This window comes from Carcharodon carcharias, chromosome 13 (genome assembly GCF_017639515.1).
Source record: "Carcharodon carcharias isolate sCarCar2 chromosome 13, sCarCar2.pri, whole genome shotgun sequence".
NCBI classification, from domain to species: domain Eukaryota; kingdom Metazoa; phylum Chordata; class Chondrichthyes; order Lamniformes; family Lamnidae; genus Carcharodon; species Carcharodon carcharias.
This window is the reverse complement of record NC_054479.1, coordinates 12,903,192-12,924,049: the sequence shown is the minus strand read 5'-3', so window position 1 is coordinate 12,924,049 and position 20,858 is coordinate 12,903,192. Positions and strand designations below refer to the sequence as shown.

General features: G+C 45.6%; 1 protein-coding gene across 1 annotated transcript in view; it reads left to right on the top strand.

Annotated features, from left to right (window-relative positions):
* The first annotated feature begins 20,633 nt into the window (after nt 1–20,633).
* Nucleotides 20,634–20,858, top strand: part of ydjc (YdjC chitooligosaccharide deacetylase homolog) — a 64,277-nt gene continuing 64,052 nt past the window's right edge. The window contains exon 1 of the mRNA XM_041201910.1: nt 20,634–20,711. The gene's annotated coding sequence lies outside the window, so the exon portion shown is untranslated. The remainder of the gene's footprint in view (nt 20,712–20,858) is intronic.

Genomic DNA, 20,858 nt, shown 5'->3' with positions numbered 1-20,858 from the left:
TAATATTCTGCTTTTCTATTCTTCCTGCCAAAGTGAACAACTTCACATTTTACTATATTATACTCCATCTGCCAACACTCACTAACCTATCTAAACACTTGAGCAGACTCTTTGGGTGGAATCGTCCCAGATTTGCACTAAGTACGGTATCGGGCAGGAAAAACAACGTTTTCCCACCGGCCACAATGGCAACTTTTTGTGCCGTATCATCCCAAACATTAATTATGCACTCCCGGTTTACACGCCATTTCGATTCACGCACCACTCTGTCACCTCGCTGCTTCATCACGCCCGTAACCATATTTAAAGTACAGCCGCGCTCAGTGCTTCCAGCCCAGGACTGCAGCAAACAAGACATGACCCCAAAAGGCAAGAAGATTGTGCCCTCGAACGCCTTTTGAACACCGTGGAGGCCTGTGTGACGTCCTCTATCCTGCTCTGGCCACAGGAGGGCCAGCGACATTACCAATACGGTTTGGTAGGCGATGGCAGTGGTGGTCAGTGCCAATGCTGCACAGTAGAGGTCAGCCATCCAATGCAGGTAGAGGATGAATGATCTCATCTGTGCCGCCAGGGTAAGGCAACCATCTCATCACTCTAAACTCACACACTCACTAGCCCATCACACATTCACTGGCACCTCACTGCTAACTCAAGGCATATCAGCACCCATTCTCACACACACACCCTCACATGTCCATCTGGCCTCATCTCCTCTGGAGGCTGCCTCCTCAGCCCTCACCATCTTGAGGCCACTTGCACAGGTCAACATGTGCCCTCACACACACCATGGGATATAGCCCTCGTCCTGCATCATCTTCCCTTGCCTGAGGCCACTTCTCCCCCTTCCCCAAGCAAGTCCTTGCCTTGCAGCTGTTGAAAAGCCAGCCACTGACCTGGTAGGTAGAGACCTGCCCATGAGTCCCCCCTAAAAGTGATGTGGTGCTGCCTGTGAAGCCTGGCACTGTTGACCACGAGTTCTGACTGAAGCAGGGTAGGCAAACAAACCTCGAAGTCCTGAGCAAAGTGCAGCCCACTAGGTGCATGCCTTATGCTGCTGTGAAACACAATGGCGTGTTTTCCTGCCAACATGAGTGGACGATCCAGTGGGCAGGGGGGTGGTGAGTCCGGTGGGCTGACCTTATAATGAAATGCTGCTGTATTACAATAAGGTTCCTGGCATCCGATGGTGGGGAATACAGTTGGCCATTGACAGGCTGAGCGGACGATCGCAAACTGGTTTCACAATGTCGTGAAACCAATTTTTGGCCTTCTCAACATATTGCCTGCTCATGCCACCGAACGCTCCCACACCAGCAGGCACAGAAAATCCTGGCCTTTGTATCTCCCTCACAACTTGCTTCCCTACCCATCTTTGTATTGTCAATAAATTTCGCCATGATACACTTGTTCCCTTTATCCAAGTCATTAGTATAGACTATAAATAATTGAGGCACCAGCACTGATCCCTATGCCACTCCGCTAGTTACAATTTGCCAACCTGAAAATGACCCATTTCTCCCGACTCTGTTTCCTGTTACTTAGCTATGGGCCAAACACTGGAAAATGGGATTGGTGTAGTCAGATCTTTGTTGACCGGTGTGGACATGATGGGCCAAATGGCCTCCTTCTGTACTGTAAACGTCTATGAGTCTAGTTCAATCCATGCTAATATATCGCCAAGAGCTCTTATTAGTAAACTTTTAGGTGGCATCTTATCGAATGCCTTTTGGAAGTCTAAGTTTTCTACACCTACAGGTTCCCCTTTAGCCACTCTACTTGGTCCATCCTCAAATAACTTTAAATCTGTCAAACACAATTTCTCTTTCATTAAACTATGTTGGCTCTGCCTGATTGTATTATGATTTTCTAAATGTTCTGTTCCTACTTCCTTCATAATGGATTCCAGCATTTTCCCAATGACGGATGTTAGACTAACTGGCCTACAGTTTCCTTCTTTCTGCCTCCCCCTTTTCCTGAATAGAGGTGTTATATTTGCAGTTTTCCAATCCACTGGGATCTTTTCAGAATCTAGGGTATTTTGGAAGATTACTACCATTGCATTCACTATTTCTGCAGCCACTTCTTTTAAGAAGCTAGATGCAGGCCATCAGATCCAGAGGATTTGTTAGCCTTTAGTCCCATTAGTTTTCTTAAAACAATCACTATCACCAGAAAAGCAGTACTAAGTTCCTCCCTACCTTTTGCCTCTTGATTTTCTACTATTCTTGGAATACTTTATGCACCTTCTACTGTAAAGACAGATACTTTAATTCAGATGTTGAATGCTGGGCAGGCTCAATCCATCCAATGGCCATATCATCTGGCAGGCCCAATGGATATTATATTATGGGTCAGAGATCCTAGCCAATTTCTCCCCTGCTAAGACAGGGGTCACTGAGGTCAATTGACATTCCAACTAAATCAGCACAATCCAAGGCTTGAGCCAAGACCTTCATCAGCTGTGCGGCTGAAGTGCACATTGGCTCTACCAACAAGGGCAAGAGGGGAGCTTGCTAACAGTTTTTGTTTCATTACAGTCAACCACTACCATGGGTAGCCACTGAACTGTATGGTTAGCCTTGTATCAAACTTTGAGTGAGTTAGAGTTTGAGTTGAAGGTGAAATGAGCAATCTTTTCACATGAAAGAAAGGCAAAAAAGAAATATTGCTTGAATTCATGTATTCAGAAAGCTTGAAAAAAATGACATTTTGCACATTTTGCAAAACAGCTCTTGCTTGTTTGATGAATTTGATGGAGTTTACAAAATTCCCTGGGCAGAATCTTATCATCCCACAGAGGAGGTTTTTGGAGGTGGGTGCAGGAAGAGGAATTTTGGAAAGGTATGTGGCTGGTCAGCTCCTGACGCATTCTTGCCTCTATGTGCTTTTGCCGAAGGTGGGCTTATAGTGACAGGGGCATCCCATCCAGCAGTAGCAGGTAACCAATTAGGCCAATTAAGGCTTCACTTAGGGACAAGTTTCGGACGCCGACAGTATTTTACCGATGTCAAACCAGCTGAGTCTGAAGGCCGACAGCAACTTGGAGGTGGTTTCCCCCTCCATACTGATGGCCCTAAGATCTTCCCTATTTTTAACGTTTAAACAATTGTCCAAGAGTGAGTCCACATGAGATGCCGTCACACTGCCCTACCTGCATTAGCAGAATCCACCTCTCCCAGAGGGGCTGTGTCCATCCGATGGGCAGTGGGCCCTTCAATTGGACCTCCCACCTTGGGAACCTGCCTACGTTCCTTAATTGGATGGCAAATGCCTCTTAATTGGCTGTTTCCCATAAATTCCCACTGTTGTCACGCCTCTGACTTGGAAATGGTCCCCACTTATTATAAACAATGTCGGTAAGATTCTGCCTCCCACTTCCACTATAACAAGTCATTTTGTATAACACTGCGAAAATTATTACTACTGTGAAATAGCAAAGGATGAATTGGTAACTTGATTCTATTATTTTGCATTATGTAAAATGTACAGGAGGTTTTCATGCATGAACTAACAATGAGTATCCTCCATCATTATACAGAGTACTGATTATTATCTGTCCATGTCTGCTGCAAGTGTACAGGGTTGGCAGATTAGAGGTGAGAAAAATGCGCATTCCAAATATCTGTGGCATGATGATACCTATTAAGTGTTCTCCTTTACAATCATGCAATCTTTCTACCTCGTCATACAGAAAAACATATGTAAATAGCCCACAGGCAAAGGCCAGCTGCTTCATTGAGTCACGGTCCATATCATCACGGTGCAACTGGGCCTTAGGATCCTCCCACTGTTGCTCCAATCACCAGCGGCCACACAATTGCTCGGGAGATGCTTACACCGAGGGGAACAAACCTACACCAATTAAGGGGAATAAAGATGTCTGGGACTTTCTCCCCGACCCGTGAAGATGAACAAAATAAACCAGCAGACCAAGTGAACAAGTGGGCAAAGACCTTATCTACCTTTTGTGAGCTGCAATATCATTGACAACTAGGAACCTGCGTAACCACTTTTTGAAATCGTAGCGAATCCGTATACACTGCGTGAGCCAGTAATTTGCCACAGAGATCAATGACCCTTTGCAAATACAAAAGTTTCCTGAAATCTAATCCAGTTCTGCGCTTGTATTACTTATATGTAAGTTACCTGGCCCTCCCTAACTCAGATACTCTAATCCTTTCATTATTTTAAAGACCTCTATTAATTCTTCCCCCAGTGTATGCTTTTCTGAAGTAAAGAGGTCCAGCTCTTTAAACCTAATGTGGTAACCACAGATCAGTCTAGCTAAACCTGTTCTAGGGTCACTGTATATCCCATTCAATGAGCGGACTATAGTATTCTGAATGTAACCTAACCAAGACCTTACATAAGAATAGGATAGTGCTTTCAGTTTTACATCGGATTACACTGGCAATGAATCCTAATACCCAATGTGCTTTTGCGATAACATTACAGCACTATTCATAAGCTTTAAGAGTATTGTGTGCTATATGCTTAGATCCCTTTCTGACTTGATCAATTTTAGGCTTGGGGCACTGCAGTATATTCATTTGAATGAAAGTGGCGACCTCCAGGCACCAAATGAGCACAGCTCACAAATCGGGACCTGACAAATTCCATCCATCTCTGACATCAAGTCCACCCAGGGGTGGGTCCTGGGAGGACAGGAGTTGAAGCCGAGAGGGGTGAGCCTGGACAACCAATGGTTTGTCCCTGACAGTGTGGCCTCAGCCCCAGGACAGTCTCTTACTCTTCCTCGGACGGTCTTACAAGTCTTGCCTCAAGACAGTCTTTCACTACTCAACTCTGTTCATTGACCAACCACTAATTATGCCTCTATCTTTCCCCTTGCCTCCTGTGTCCCCCACACCACTGCAACCACCAGCCCCCCCATGTCCTATCTCCGTCTTCCCCCTCCTTGTTGGTATTGCTTTCCATGCCCAGCCTTGGTGCAGATTCTAATACAAGCATCCGAAATCTTGCAGCAAAGCCCTAAGGTGGGCGAAAGCAGTGTCGACTTACCCCTGAGTCATTGCTGAACTGAAGCCCGCGAGATACATGCCGCTTATATACAATTGGGAAGCAGACTGTTCTAATTATCCGCTGGTAGGGCTCTTAATTTGGAGTGGGGAGGTAATTCCGGTGAGTTGGCCTTTTAGTGGCCACTCATGAGACCTAAATGGACGCAGATGTGATTCCTGACATAGGGCAGGATTTTCAGGTCGTCGGGGAGGTGGGTGGGGCACGTCACGGGCGGAACCAAGAGCAGCCGGGAAACAGGCCCCCGTCCGCGATCGGGCCCCCCAACGCCATTTCAGGCTGGGTGGCCAATTAGCGTTGAGAAGCTCAGCGCCGCCGGGGTGGGGGGGTGGCGGGAGAACGGCGGGTGCTGAGGTCAGCGCTGGCGCGGGGGAGTGCGCAACGAAAGTTCCCCGAAGACAGGGAGCTGCCTCAGGGGGGCTGAAGAATTTTAAAAACAAAAATAAAGATTATGAAATGCAGAAAAAAAAAGTCCTCTCCTAGGACTCACTCACCCGGACATATAGCTCGTAAAAATTCTGTCAAAACATTTTTTTCTCAAATTAATCTCAGAAACCTCATCCCCATCCCCACACCAACACCCCCCCCCCACCCCCCCGCCACCACCCACCCCCGTGGGATGAGGTTTCCTCAAAAGTTCAAAGGCCGCCTGGCCGATTTGCCTGTCCGTCACCTTTAAGGTTGGACAGGCAGTGGAAAAATCGCTCTTAATTAATACATTAATGGCCTTAATAGGCCTCTTGATTGTCGGCGGGCGCACTGCCGACTCACCACACGCTATTTTACGCCCCATTGGGTCAGGCGCGTGCCCGCCCGTGCATTGTAAAATTGTACCCATAGATCAGCGGGGAACTCCACCCACCCTTTAACCCACCATCAAAGTTGGGAGATCAAAATTCCAAACTAATTTCCCACCGGGGGAAACTGACATTTTCCATCAGCCAAATTTAGTGCCCCCCTTCCGCCATGATTCCTGCCGCCGGCGGGAGTGTAACATATCGCCTCATGTCTCTCGTGGACAGAGACTGAAAGTGTATTTTCTGGGTGTTACATCAAGAACTTGCATTTATACAGCACCTTTAACACATTCAAATGTACTTCACAGGTGCACTGTCTGACAGAATTTGATACTGAGCTATGTATGGAGATAGGATAGGTTCTGGTTCTTTATGCACATTATGAGCTTTCTAAAGACTATTTTGTAATTCACAGCACCGTCTTGTGTATGAGAATTTTCATTCAGCCAGTTTACTGTTCACTGAGACCAAGCGAGGTAATAAAAGCTTTTGCTGACACCTCAGTTCAAGATTTAATTTCAATAATTTGCCTCTATACTGAACCACCTCTTAAGAAAAATGGCAGGCTTTGAGACATGATGTATAGTTTACAGAATAAAATAGCAAAACTACTCCATTCGCATTCTTGGCATTAAGCAACAAGTATAACTTGTTGGTATATAAATATAAGTTATTTTATATAATCACTATTGGCCACACAGTAGGATGGGTCCATATAATGCACAGGTTTCTTTATTTACTGTTGGCTAATGGCATTAAAGAACTTATCTCTTCTGTTGTTTGCTGTTTTACTCAATTTACAGCATGCAACTTGCACTTAAGTTTGGACAAGCTGGGTTTGGTAAGTTTAAGTTTGGAGTGCAGCTTGTTTTATGAAACTCTAATCAATCTTCTTTCGCACATGAGAGTCAATATCAAGTCAAGTCTTTAGGTAAAGTAGGGGGTTAAAGAGCAGGAACTAATTGGATAATTGGACCAGGACACGTTGACATTATTCAGTATCTATCTTAAAGTCACACGTCCTGTCCTTATATTTTATATAACATTTTGATTTTAATAATAAGTTATAGCTAAACAGCATCTGGGAAGAAGAAAGTAAAGGGGTCTCTACAATACAGGCTGAAAAGCAGGGACACACAGACCGCAGGACTTTAATTGTCCACTCCGGGCCTAAGTCCCATGGCAGGGGTGGGAGATCAGCAGGACTCCTGCTGCAGAGCCTCGCAGAAAACCCACCAAACAGGACGATGCTGGGCTCATTAATTATGCAGCTGAGGGTTTCCCGATGATTCACGAAGTGGGCGGGCAGGAAGTCACGCAGGGCGCCGGGATGGCTATTCATTCATCGCACGTTGGACTTCGGAGCAGGACAAGGCAGGCAGGATTCAATCAGCACTGGCCCCAAGGTTCAGCAATACCTTGCTAGACACACCTTTGAACACAGTGGAGGACAGGAGGCACGTCCTTTACCCGCAGGGAGAGGAGGAGGAGGCCCACCCGTCTCTCTGCCCTGCATGGGAGGCAGTTGCCAGGGTGGCAAGTGCCAACTCCACCCTGCCATGTCTCTGTTGACCTTATCTTCTGGCGACTGGAACTCGTGGCTCTGGAAGGTACTGCCGAAGTACCCTTGGGGACTAACAGCAGTGCATCTTTCACATGGCACACAGTTGCCAATGGGTTGGTGGTGAAGATTGGCAGCATGCGAATGCCATCTGCATCACAAGTGCTCACTAACCATCCTCTTTTTCTTGCGCAGGACATGTCAGCACACAATAGGCGCGAGAGCGAAAAGACGGGAGGAGGTATGCCCAACCTTCGCCCCCTCACACAGTCCGAAGAGTGGGCTGGCGAGCTGGCAATGGAGGACCATGACTGTTCCTGTGATGATGACTAGACCGGTCTCCCCCAGCCATCCAGTGAGGAAGCACACTTAATCTCTGCTCATCAAAAGCTGAGGGTGAGGCTCTGTGAAATACAGGAGGCATTCCTATGGTTACTCATTCTCTCCTTCCATTACAGGTGCCAGCAGGAAAAGGGTTCGACCAGACCCCAGCCCGCAAAGGACCGAGGACAAAGACGAAAACAATGAAATCTCACCTGCAGAGCTGTTACAACAGTCACCTGGACCCTCCACCAGCCCAGAGACACACACTTTGGTGGGTCATAACCTAGCTTAGTTTCGGGCTCATGCTCTGGTGGTCACCCCACAGACATGGGTCCGCAGCAAGAGGAGCTAGGGACAGCCAAGGTCCCCAGCACTCAGATGGCTGCTGGGGAAGGGGCCTCTGCTAAGTCTGAGTCAGATGGCAAGCCTCAGGGAGCAGTACTGGACATGATGCTGGAGAAGCAGCGAGAGGCAGGGGAACATCAGGCAGAGGTATTGGAGGCCCTAGACAGAGTTGCACGCGAGGTGGAGGACTCTGTCTGCCTGCTCTCTGATGCAGTGTCACAAACATATGCGTGCATCAAGGTCTCCACAGGGTGGATGGCAGACTCCATAGAGAACCTGGTCCAGAACACCCAGAGATGCGCTCAGGCCTGCAATCCATCACTGTAGCCATGGGCAAGCTTTTGCAGTGGCCAAACAAAAGGGGGACGGGGCATCTCTACATCCCTCCAGGTGCCTCTTCTCCTCATGGAGTCAGGGAAGGGCCCTCAGGAACCCAAAGGGAGGATAAGCATCAGGCAAACACCCCTGGGACCTCCACTCAGGGTGTCCAGGTGTTCCAAGTCCCTTCTATCTGTGACCCCATCAGCTCCAGCCTCTGGAACCACTGAGGGTGCACCTGCCCCAGAACAGGAGACCCAAAGAAAGCTGGGGCCGTCCAGGCCTCGAGCCTCCAGAGGACGCTTGCCAAATTCATCAGACAAGAGGGCATGGTGGTCAACAGGCTGCCTCCACCTTTGCTGCAGACCTGGACATAGCGGCTAGGATAATGAAAATGAAGAAATTCTGAATTCACTCTGGTGGCAACATTCATTGTTGTTTTACACACTTTTACATATATGTATGGTTGCACTTAATGGAGGTGTGATGGTTTTTTTTATTGCTTCTGTTTGTTTTAATGCCTGTAGCTCCCCACCACACACACCCACCCCCTGACCCTCCCCAGCCCAGCCACAATATCACTACACCATCACTCCCCTAATGTTCATTTTCCTATCCTGAAATATTGTGAAGAAACTTAGCTCAATTGATTTGCTGCAGCTGTTTTAAATGTAGCCTTTATAAAGGGTGGCCTAATTCTTAGTTTTAGGTATTTCTAATGCCCAGATCGCACTGAATTTGATCTTTCTGTGAATGCTGTCTGCTAGGGGTGCTAAAATTTCCATTTCTTGCATGTATGTCTGGATCACTCATCTCTCTGCTTATCCATACTCTTCAGCAACTTTTTCTTAAACTGATATGTTATGGGGTGGGGGAGGGAAGAGACAATGTCACTCTCACACTCTCCAGTGGTTCATGTTCTAACCTGGGTCCTTGTGTTTTTTTTTTGTGCAGATGTAAATGGAGACACAATGACATCACATCACAATTGAACATCTCAAATTGCTTCCACAAGAACATAGGAAATAGGAGCAGATGTAGGCCATTCGGCCCCTCGAGCCTGCTCTGCCATTCGATGAGACCATGGCTGATCTTCCACCTCACTGCCATTTTCCCACACTATCCCCTATCTCCTGATACCTTTAATATCTAGAAATCTATCAAACTCTATCTTGGATATACTCAATGACTGAGCCTCCACAGCCCTCTTGGATAGGGAATTCCAAAGATTCACCACTCTTTGAATGAAGAAATTTCTCCTCATCTCAGTCCTAAATGGCCTATTTCATATTCTGAGACTGTGTCCCCAGTCCTAGACCACCCAACCAGGGGAAACATCCTTCCTGCATCTACCCTGTTGAGATCTGAAAGAATTTTGTATGCTTGAATGAGATCCTAAATTCTAGAAAATATAGGCCCAGTCTCCTCAATCTCTGCTCATTGGACAATCCCGCTATCCCTGAAATCAGTCTGGTGAACCTTCATTGCACCCCATCTATGGCAAGTATAACCATCCTTCGTTAAGGAAATTAACAGGAGATTACAAAAGTAGGGAGGTCATGTTGGAGTTGTATAGAACCTTGGTGAGATCACAGCTGGAGTACTGTGTGCAGTTCTGGTCGCCACATTATAGGAAGGATGTGATTGCACTGGAGAGGGTGCAGAGGAGATTCACCAGGATGTTGCCTGGGATGAAACATTTAAGTTATGAGGAGAGGTTGGATAGACTTGGGTTGTTTTCTTTGGAGCAGAGAAGATTGAGGGGCGACCTGATCGAGGTGTACAAGATTATGAGGGGCATGGACAGGGTGGATAGGGAGCAGCTGTTCCCCTTCATTGAAGGGTCAGTCATGAGGGGACACAAGTTTAAGGTGAGGGGCAGAAGGTTTAGTGGGGGATGTGAGGAAAAACCTTTTTACCCAGAGGGTGGTGACGGTCTGGAATGTACTGCCTGGGAGGGTGGTGGAGGCGGGTTGCCTCACATCCTTTAAAAAGTACCTGGATAAGCACTTGGCATGTCATAACATTCAAGGCTATGGGCCAAGTGCTGGTAAATGGGATTAGGTAGGTAGGTCAAGTGTTTCTCATGTGTCAGTGCAGACTCGATGGGCTGAAGGGCCTCTTGTGTATGTGTGATTCTGTCATTTTCTGAAAACTGTACACAATACTCCGGGTATGGTCTCTCCAAGGTTCTGTATATTGCAGCCTCCTCACAACTCACATTGCCACCTAGCTTTGTATCATCAGCATAGAAATATTACATTTGGTCTTCACGTCCAAATCATTGACATAGATTGTGAATAGCTGAGACTCAAGCACTGATCCTCGGGATACCCCACTAGTCACAGCCAACCAACCTGAAAATGACCCATTTATTCTTACTTTTTTTTTTCTGTCCGTTAACCAATTCTCAATCCATGTCAGTATGTTACCCCAAATCGCATGTGCTCTAATCTTGCTTACAAACTTTGTGTGTAAGACCTTATTGAATGCCTTCTGAAAATCCAAATACACCATATCCACTGGTTCCCCCTTATGTATTCTGCTAGTTACATCCTCAAAAAACTTTAACACGATTGTCAAACATGACTTACCTTTCATAAATCCATGTTGACTCTGCCCAATCCTACCTTTATTTTCTAAGTGTCCAGTATCACACATCATTTATAAAAGATCTGTAGTTCCCAGTTTTCTCTCCCCCTCATTTCTTAAACAGTGTGGTTACACTTGCTACCTTGCAATCTGCAGGAACTGTTCCAGAATCTATAGAGTTTTGCAAGATGACCATCAACGCATCCTCTACTGCCACCTCTTTTAACACATATTATCGAGTCCAGGGGATTTACCAACTTTCAGTCCCAGTAACTTCTCCAGCATTACATTTTTACTAGAACTAATTTATTTCTGTTCCTCATTCTCGCTAGTCCTTTGGTTCGCTAGTATTCCTGGGAGGTTATTGATATCTTCTTCCATGAAGACAGGCACAATGTGTTTGTTTAATTTCTCTGCCATTTCCTTATTCCCCATTATAAATTCTCCTGTCTTGCCTGTAGTGGGCCCACATTTGTCTTTGCTAATCTTTTCCTTTTTACATGCCTTTTTTTTATGTTTCTCACTAGTTTACTTTCCTGTTCTATTTCTCTTTCTTTATCAGTTTCTTGGTTCTCCTTTGCTGAATTCTAAATGCTCCTAATCCTCAGGTTTACTACTTGCTTGGCAACTTTATAAACCTCTTCCTTTGATCTAATACAATCTTTAATTTCTCTTGTTAGGCATTGTTGGATCACCTTTCCTGCTGGGGTTTTGAGCCTCAAAGGAATGTAATTTTTTTTGTAAACTATGTATTATTTCTTTAAATGTTAGCCACCGCCTGTCTACCATCATACCTTTCAATGTGCCACAGCCAGTTTGCCCCTCATACCTTTGTAGTTACCTTTGTTTAGATTTAAGACCCTAGTGTTGGATTGAACTACATCACTTTCAAACTTAATGTAAAATTCTATCATATTAAGGTCACTCTGACCTGGAGGCCCCTTTACAGCAAGATTATTAATGAGCAATTCTCATTGTATAATCCTAGATCTATAATAGCGCATTCTCCAGTTGGTTCCTCAACATACTGTTCCAGAAATCCATCTCATATACATTTCAGGAATTCATCCTCAGCACAGCATCAGAGCTAATTAGGTTCACCGAGCCTGTACGTAAAGTGAAGTCCCTCATGATTGCTGTATTACCCCTGTGACATGTACCTCCAATCTCCTGAGTGATACTGCACCCTATATTACCACTTCTGTTTGGCGGCCTATAAACAACTCCTACCAATGTTTCCCGTCCCTTGCAGTTTCATAGCTCCACCCAAACTGATTCTACATTGCGATCTTCTGATCTAAGATCCTCCATCCCTAATGTACTGATGTCACTCTCTATTAACAGTGCTACCCTGCCTCCTTCTCCTTTTTGTCTGTCCTTCCTAAATGTCAAATATCCTTGAACATTCAGTTCTGAACCTTGGTCACTCTGCAGCTACCGTAATGGCAACTAGATCATGTCTGTTTACTTTCATTTGTGCCATCAATTCATCTGCCTTGTTGTGAATGCTGTGTGCATTCAGATAGAGTGCCTTTAATTCTGTCTTTATTATTTTCACAGCCTCTAGCCTTATCTGCTACCGCACTCTTAAGTTTGTACACTTTGTCCCTTCCTGCCACACTCAGATCACCAAGCCCTTATTGCTACCTTGCTTTCTTGCCTTGCCCTGTCTCTTTATTTTATCACATCTTCCCTCAACACTATTTGATTTACTGCCCTCTCTACTGCCCAAGTTATATGACTCACCAGGACACTGGTCCCAGCATAGTTCAGGTGAAGACCAAAACGACACAGCTCCCACTTTGCCCAGTGTCAGTGTCCCATGAATCAAAATCCATTTCTCTCACATCAATCTTTGAGCCATGCATTTAACTCTTTAATCCTATTTACCCTACTCCAATTTGCTCATGGGTCAGGTAATAATCCAGAAATTATTGCCTTTGAGATTCTATTTTTCAATTTTGGCCACTAGCTGCTCGTACTCTCTAAGCAGAACCTCTTTCCTAGTCCTGCCTATGTCAATGGTACCTGCATAGACCATGACAGCTGGATCCTCCCCCTCCCATTGCAAGTTCCTCTCCAGCCCAGAGCAGATGTCCCAAACCCTGGCACCGGGCAGGCAACATGACCTTCTGGACTTTCGCTCTTTGTTGCAAAGAACTGTGTCCATCTCCCTCACTATACTGTCCCCTACTACTACTATTTTCCTATTGATTCCCCCCACTTGAATGGCCTCCTGTACCACTGTGCCATGGCAAGTTTGCACATCCACCCTGTGGCACCTGCTTTTGTCCATACAGGCTGCAAGAATCTCAAAACTGTTGGATAAGCAAGGGGTGAGACTCTTCCACTTCTACCTTCTCAATCCCCATAGCTGCCTCACTCGCAGCCACACCCTCCTGTCCCTGACCATAGATCAAATCAGATGACCCTATCCTAAGGATCGTGACCGCCTCCTGGAACAAAGTGCCCAGCTAACTTTCCCCCCTTCCTGATGTGTCTGCAGCTCGGCCTCCAGCTCAGTGACTCTGAGCCAAAGTTCCTCCAGCCGCAGACATTTACTACAGACATGTTTGCCTTGGATCACACAGGTGACCACAAGCTCCCACATTCTGCAGCTGCTCTGACATCGATATAGTGTTTAATAAATTAATTATTTTACTGATTAAACTTTAATTAGTATCTCTAGTCCTGCCTGTGCTCATATTCTTATTATTTCAATAAATGCTCTACTTACCCCGATTGAAATTCCCTGGTTAAGATGATTAGGAAATACTCAGCCGATCTAATAAGCTTTACAGCTACGAGTAAACCTTACTATTACTAATAAAGCTTTACAATTGCTAAAAATTATATCAGTTTTGAAAGATAAATGAGAAAAATACTCAGCAACCGATCAACTACAACAAAAACTGTTTTCCTGTTAAGCCACACTTTGACTTTTTTCGAAATGCTGTCAGTCTGCACTGGAGCCACGGATAGGATAGCTCTTTTAGATGCTGCTGTCTGTCTCCGGGTCCCTCTCTCCTGCTCTTTTAGGTGCTGATGTCTGTCTCAAAGTCCTCCTCTCTCTCGCTCTTTTAGGTGCTGCTTTTCTCCCCCCAAAATATACTTTATTCTTAAAATATATAAAAAGTACATTACAAAACATTTCAACTTGAAAATTGCAGAAAATGCAGTAAAATTCAATTTGTCTCCACACAGCATGTTCCACTCTTGGAGGTGCCTCAGTACAATTGTCATGCTTTTGATATTTACAATATACATTCCTTTTGTCAGGCATACAGCCAAGTGGTTCAACACAGTTCATAGCCCCTCTGTAGTATGGCTGAAAGGCCTTAGACAGCAAACTTTCCCCACTGTGCCTCTGCGGCGGCTATCCCAAAGCTTTAGTGCATTCCTCAGCGTGTAGTCCTGGACCATGGAATGTGCCAGTCTGCAACACTTGGCCAGGGACAACTCTTTGCACTGCAAGTTTCGCTGAGTTGATGGTCCTTTAGCCGCAGTTAATGTTTTTCTCGGTGTGCGCCCCATAGAGCACAGAGTCCTGCGTCACAGAGCAGCTCAGGGTGAACTTGACAAAAGCCACTGCATCTCTCTCCAGACTTTCTTCACAAAGGCACACTCCAGAAGGAGGTGGGCAACAGTCTCTTCTCCACCATAGCCACTGCAAGGGCAAAGTGCTGAGTGGGTGAGGCTCCCATAGTGTAGGAAGGATCTGACAGGGAATGCCTTTCTCACCACTAGCCAAGCTATGACTTGGGGCTTGTTTGAAAGTTCTGGCTATTAGCCATTCTACCCAATGACTTTGACAGTCTGCTATCCAAGAGGATCTACCATCTCCTTTACCCGCAGGGCCTTTAGGTCATTATGTGCAGACCACTGCCTGACGCATTTATGGTCAAAGGCATTTTTCTGCATAAACTTTTCCACAAAGGGTACGGCATGGTCCAATTGCTTGGAGTGTTCCACAGCCACGTGGCCAGACCTATTCTTTGGAACACCGGGGACCGGTAGAATGTCAGCACTTCGTGTTTGTGTTCCAAAGGTCTATGCACAGCTTGATGTAGCCACACACAAAGGTGAGCTATCAGGATGAGGGTGATGTTGGGTATAGCTTTTCCCCTTTATCTAGAGGCTTGTACATCATGTCCCTGTGAACATGGTCCATTTTCGACCTCCAGATAGCACAGAAGGAGGCTCGAGTGATCACCATGGTGCAGGAATGAGGAATGGACCAGACACAATGGTACAGCAACACCAAGAGCACCTCACACCTTGACGACCATGTTCTTACCCACAATGGAAAGGGTTCATCACTCCCACATGCCCAGTTTTTGTTTTACCATAGCTATATGTTCCTTCCAGTTTTAGCACACACCCCAGCCCCTCTGGACCATATCCCCTGTACCTTCAGGTAGTCTGACCTGATGAAGGATCAGTTAACAAAACAAAAGCAGAATTACCTGGAAAAACTCAGCAGGTCTGGCATCTTCGGCAGAGAAGAAAAGAGTTGACGTTTTGAGTCCTCATGACCCTTCGACAGAAGGGTCAGCTCCCAAAGAACATGGCCTCACCCTTGCCATAATTTATCTTGGCTCCCGGGTCCAGTTTGAACTGGTCCCAGATGCTCATCAGTCTGTACACTGACAGCGGATCTGAGCAGAAGACAGCGACGTCCATGTACAGGGAGGCATTGACCTGGACGTTTCAACTGCCTGGGATTGTCACCCCTCTTATGCCCGCCTCCTTTGGACTCAGCAAAAGGTTCTATACAACAGACAAACAGGACAAGGGAATGAGGACAGCCCTCCCTGACTCCAGATTTGATTGGAAAGCTTTCCGATTCCCATCCATTGAGTGAAACTGCGCTACTGATGTTTGAGTGGAGCAGTTGGATCCAATTGTGGATTCCCTCCCCAGACCCCAATTTGGAGAGCACACCCACCATCTGGGTGTGCAAACTATGTCAAAGGCCTTCTCCTGGTCCAGGCTGATGAGCCAGGTGACATCCCTGTCCTGCACATAGGCAATCATATCCCCAAGTAGCAGGAAGCTCTCAGATATCTTCTTCCCAGGTATAGTGCAGGTCTAGTCAGCGTGGATCACCAACTCCAGAGCAAACTTGACCCAATTGGCAATGATCTCTGACAGAATTTTGTCATCCACATTCAGCAGTGAGATGGGCCGCCAATTTTCAATTTTTTCCCTTTCCTCCTTCTGTTGGTGGATGAGGGCGATGGCGCCTTTCCTCATGGACTCTGACATGCAGCCAGCCAGAAGTATGCTCCATACACTTCCAGCAGGTCTGGGCCGATCCAGTCCCTCAGAGCCAAATACAGAGCCATCGCATCCAGGAGTTTTACTCTTCTCAAAAGACTCAAGGGCCTTAGTCAGCACATCCAGAGTTAGCAATTTGTTCACTCTTCTGCATATTGTCATCTTAGACCTCCGTGATAGAAAGACAGAAAGGATTGGGAGACCAGGCTGTCTGTGGGCTTCATGTCATACAATTCAGCATAAAAGGATTTGCTGATTCTCAAAATGTCAGACTGAGATGCCATTACCGAGCCATCTTCTTCCTTCAGGCTGTTGAACTCAAGAGCTCTCCCTCTGTGTACGGAGCAGACACTGGATTGGAGGATGGTGTTGGAGGCCTCTGAGGCAAAGGGCGAACCTCGCTAGCTAGCTCTTTACCTCTTGGAGATCCTCCTTGACATCGACCCCCATTGACTCCAGCCAGAGCAGATTCTGCACACTTTTCTGGAGTCAGGACATTTCCCTCTGTCCCTTTCTAGCCTTTGAAGCACCTTTGAGAATGAAGAACCTCTTGATGTTTGCCTTGGTCGCTTCCTGCCAGAGCATCGGGGACTCAAAGAGGGGCTTCAAGTTTCTCCAACCTTTGTAATCCCTTTTGAGTTCCTCGATGTTTGCTGGGGTCAGCAAACTCATGTTCAGCTTCCATGTCCCCTGCCAACCCTCTGGTCTTCTTGTAAGTGACAGTTGGCCGGGGAGGGCAGTGGTCAGGAAAGAAGACCAGCTGGACGAATGCTGCAACATTCCTCAAGGTCACATCAAAGTATCCAGCGCTGGGGAAGTCCTGCAGAGAGTAGATGTCCGCAGCTTCGAATCTACAGGATTCCAAAAGAAGGCGTGGTCAATGTGTTTACTTCCTTTGCCGTCTTTACCGCCACCCTAATGGTGTTTTGTACCCCCTGGTTTGGGACTGTACTGGGTTGCAGCCATCGCTTCTGCTAAGTTCCCTATGTTAGGCAATGAGGCCTTGCCAAAGGAGAACAAACAACCAGAAGAGCTTCCAATATCAAAGGAGGAAAGCGCAGAGCCTTTGCTGAATCCCCCACCAACAATTAAATGAAACTCGCAAAAAAACAACCACAAACTTACACGTGTCCAGGGACAACCATGATCACTGTCTCTCCCTTGCCCGGATAACCAGCCTACAGCAGGAGGAGCTGCTGAGGGATGGCCAGCCGCTCGCTGTTTTGAGCTGGGAGGGACACGTTAATTAACCGGAGTATATGTCACGTGTTCCAATGCCTATGGTTGCAATTGTATTCTAAATGGTATTTGCATTTTTAAATACAATGTTGCAATATATTAGCTGAAGCCTTTTCCCACTAGGAAATTGATGTTCAGTTTAGTTTTCCATTAGGTGTGCTCTGCTCACCATTTTTATGCTGCGCTTTCCAGGCACGGATCGCGCATTTGGTTCAGGGACACCATCAGGGTGAATAATTTGCATTTGCAGCATCTCATTTGACTGCCACAATATTCAGCCTGTGACACATACATTTAAACCTTTCCACTAAACGCCGGTGCAAGTCCGGCAGGACACAAAACCTAATGTAATCCATTGTACAGAAAATGCTGCAGTTTGACCTATATACATACAGTTGCTTTAACAGCCACTTTCCCCATGTATTGTAAAGGTCACAGTTAAAACAAATCTAACTGAAGCTTGACAGCTACCCCATTCACGTATCTGTCAGTCACTGCGTTCACAACTCACTGACCACCTGATTCTGCCTGAAATAACGGTGCATTTAACACACTGTAAGCAGCAACTTTGTAACTGACAGTGATGGTAATTGTATATTTACACGATTTTCCTCATTTAAACAACTGACCGATTTAAGGATGGACAGTTTAAGTGGTGGAAACTGTATTCACAAATGACTCGCAAAATCAGTTTAGGATGCCAGTAATTTTGTGTTTCCTTTCTCTAAACCTCGTATTCCAAACTTTTATATAAGAAAAATTAATCTGCCCTGTCCAGCTAGATGGATTTGTGGGGTATTTGTTAATTCTTCCATTCTTCTACCCCCAAAATCATTTACTTTTAAGTTAGTTGGATGATTCTTTCTCCCCTTATTTCCAACAGTGGACTCATCATTTCCTGATTCTGTCGTTGTAACAGGCATTTCCTATCATTTCAAAGCTGGCTTGACTGGTTGTACATTTAAAGGTTCTCCCCTCAGCATCGAAGTATGCCATAAACATCCCTCAGGTTCTAAGACAATCATCAATCTCACTGTAACAAAGAAATGATATTTTCATTTACTTGGTTAAACGCTATGAAAATCTAGAAAAATTTAATCTTTTAATCTATGTAGTTTGTGGGTTTTTTTATTTCACTGTTCTCACTTCACCATTGCGCTCAGGTCTCATGTGGCTTGGTGGACTGCAATTTTCAGATTATAATACCAGAGGCAAAGTGAAGCCAGAATTTATCATTATGATCTGTAGAATTTTAAATCTACAAAATACAGCAAAAAAAAGTTTCCATTTTAAAAATTTTCAGACCAGGCCTTCAACCGTCTAACTTGTGTGAAGAAAGCAAACAGAACATCAGTGAGCTTTTTTTCTGTTGCATTCAAAATGGCTCCATCAGCTGCATTTCTCAGTTTTATCTCAGAATTCCAAAGCAACCAGGAAAATTGAAGATAGAGATAAAGAGGGGCATCATTATTCAAGTTCAGGAGGGAGGTCCTAATGAAAAGAGCTGAACATATAAGCAGGATCTTTCAAAGACACCAACTAGTGTTGAAGTGATCTTTTCTACAGAAGGCCATTCTCTACAGACATTTCTTGGTCTCCAGTATAAAAGTCACAACCTCACAAGATGAATGGTAAAGAGCTGCAAGCCCTATATTACACGGGAATATTTAAGCAAGGGTGTAATGTGCAAAGAGTGCAAACAGCACCATGTACATGCAATGGGTAATGTACATGCCGTTTATATACCAGAAACTTGTCGAAAAGCAAACACCTCTTCTCTGTTGCTGGGCAGGTCTTTTATAAGCTTACATCCAAATATAGATATGCATCCTTCCACCATCATCTCAGTACATGATTAACTTAAAAGTAACCCATCCCATATGTTCACATTGTAATATTTATGTTGTCATTCTTATTAAAAGTAAAGTGAATAGTGGTGCATTGGTTTATCAAGGCATCCACAAGAGTCTTTCAGCATATTTGTTCTGGAATTGGGCACAAAAGAATCATGGAGAAAAGTCAGTGATCCTAGAACCTGGATAAAAATTATTAGTGGCTGAATTAAAACAGAAAATGCTGGAAATACTCAGCAGGCCAGGTAGGCTTGCTGGAGAGAGAAAAATAGAGTTAACATTTCAGGTCGGTGACCTTTTCATCAGAATTCAGAGTAAGGGGCCAGAGGGAGGGGTCCAAGTGGAATGGAAATTCTAAGATGAGGAAGTGACCCCTGTGCAGGCTGGGGGCAGGACTCCTGGCTAAAGAGGGTGGTCATGAAGGTGAAGGTGACAGAAGGAGAGCTCAGCCCTAAGCACAACTTGAAACTGATTGCAGCTTGGGTGTAAGAGGTTAAAGCTGAGGCCTTTTCTGAGGACAGATCAGTCAAGATCAGAGAGGAGAAGGAACAGAAGGTATGGTGAATATACAACGGCAAGGGGTGAGATCGGAAAACAGGATGGAATCAGAGGAAAATGAAGGGGGAAGAAGAATCCAGAGGGGCATTGGTATCCATGAGCTATTGAAGCTTGCAGCCCTTGAAATCTCAAAGAAAGAAAATAAGTGTTTTGTTAAAATGCACTGCAAACCAGGACAGCTTTGAGATAGTGAGGCAGTGTTGCTGGAGAGAGAGAGAGAGAGAGAGAGGTCAAGAACCTACATGTACATCTCAGGACGCAGAGAGAGCAATGGTTCCAGGACCACCGGATGTCTTGGAAATATCCGTGATCATGGGTGAACCCTAAATATGAAGGGTGGAATTTCACTTGGAGACAGTTGCTGAAGATTGTCGGAGGTGTGGTTGTGAAAGCTAGTTTTGGTAGGCACCTAATCAAACACCTGAAGAGAAGTGGAAAGCAATGAAGGTGAACAAAGGTAAAAGAGACAAATGGAAATCCCTTTGGAGACAAGAGCAGAACCCCTTCACAGCTGGCATTCCGAAAGAGAGGTGACTGTGAATTAAACACCGGCACAAGCAAAACGCTGTCGATGCTGGAAATCTGAAACTAAAAACGGAAAATGTTCGAAATGGTCGGCAGGGCAGCGGCATTTTGTTGAGAGAGGAGCAGAGTTAATGTTTCAGGACAATCAATGTCCTCTCATCAGGACTGGAGGACGCTAGAGCTGGAAACAGATGCTGGAGGGTGCACGTCTGATAACTTCACCCTGACTGCCTGCACAAACCTGTGCGTGTACAGAGTTTGGCTTCCGTTTCACTGGTAGGAGTCACCCCCCACCCCTCGAAACGTTTAAGATTGTGCATCCAAAATAAAAGGGCTCAGTTTGAAGACCCTATTGGAAGGAGAAGGAGTGCAACCGGCTAAACCTCCCTGTGGAAGCTGCTATTGTGACATGGAGCTTTGTGG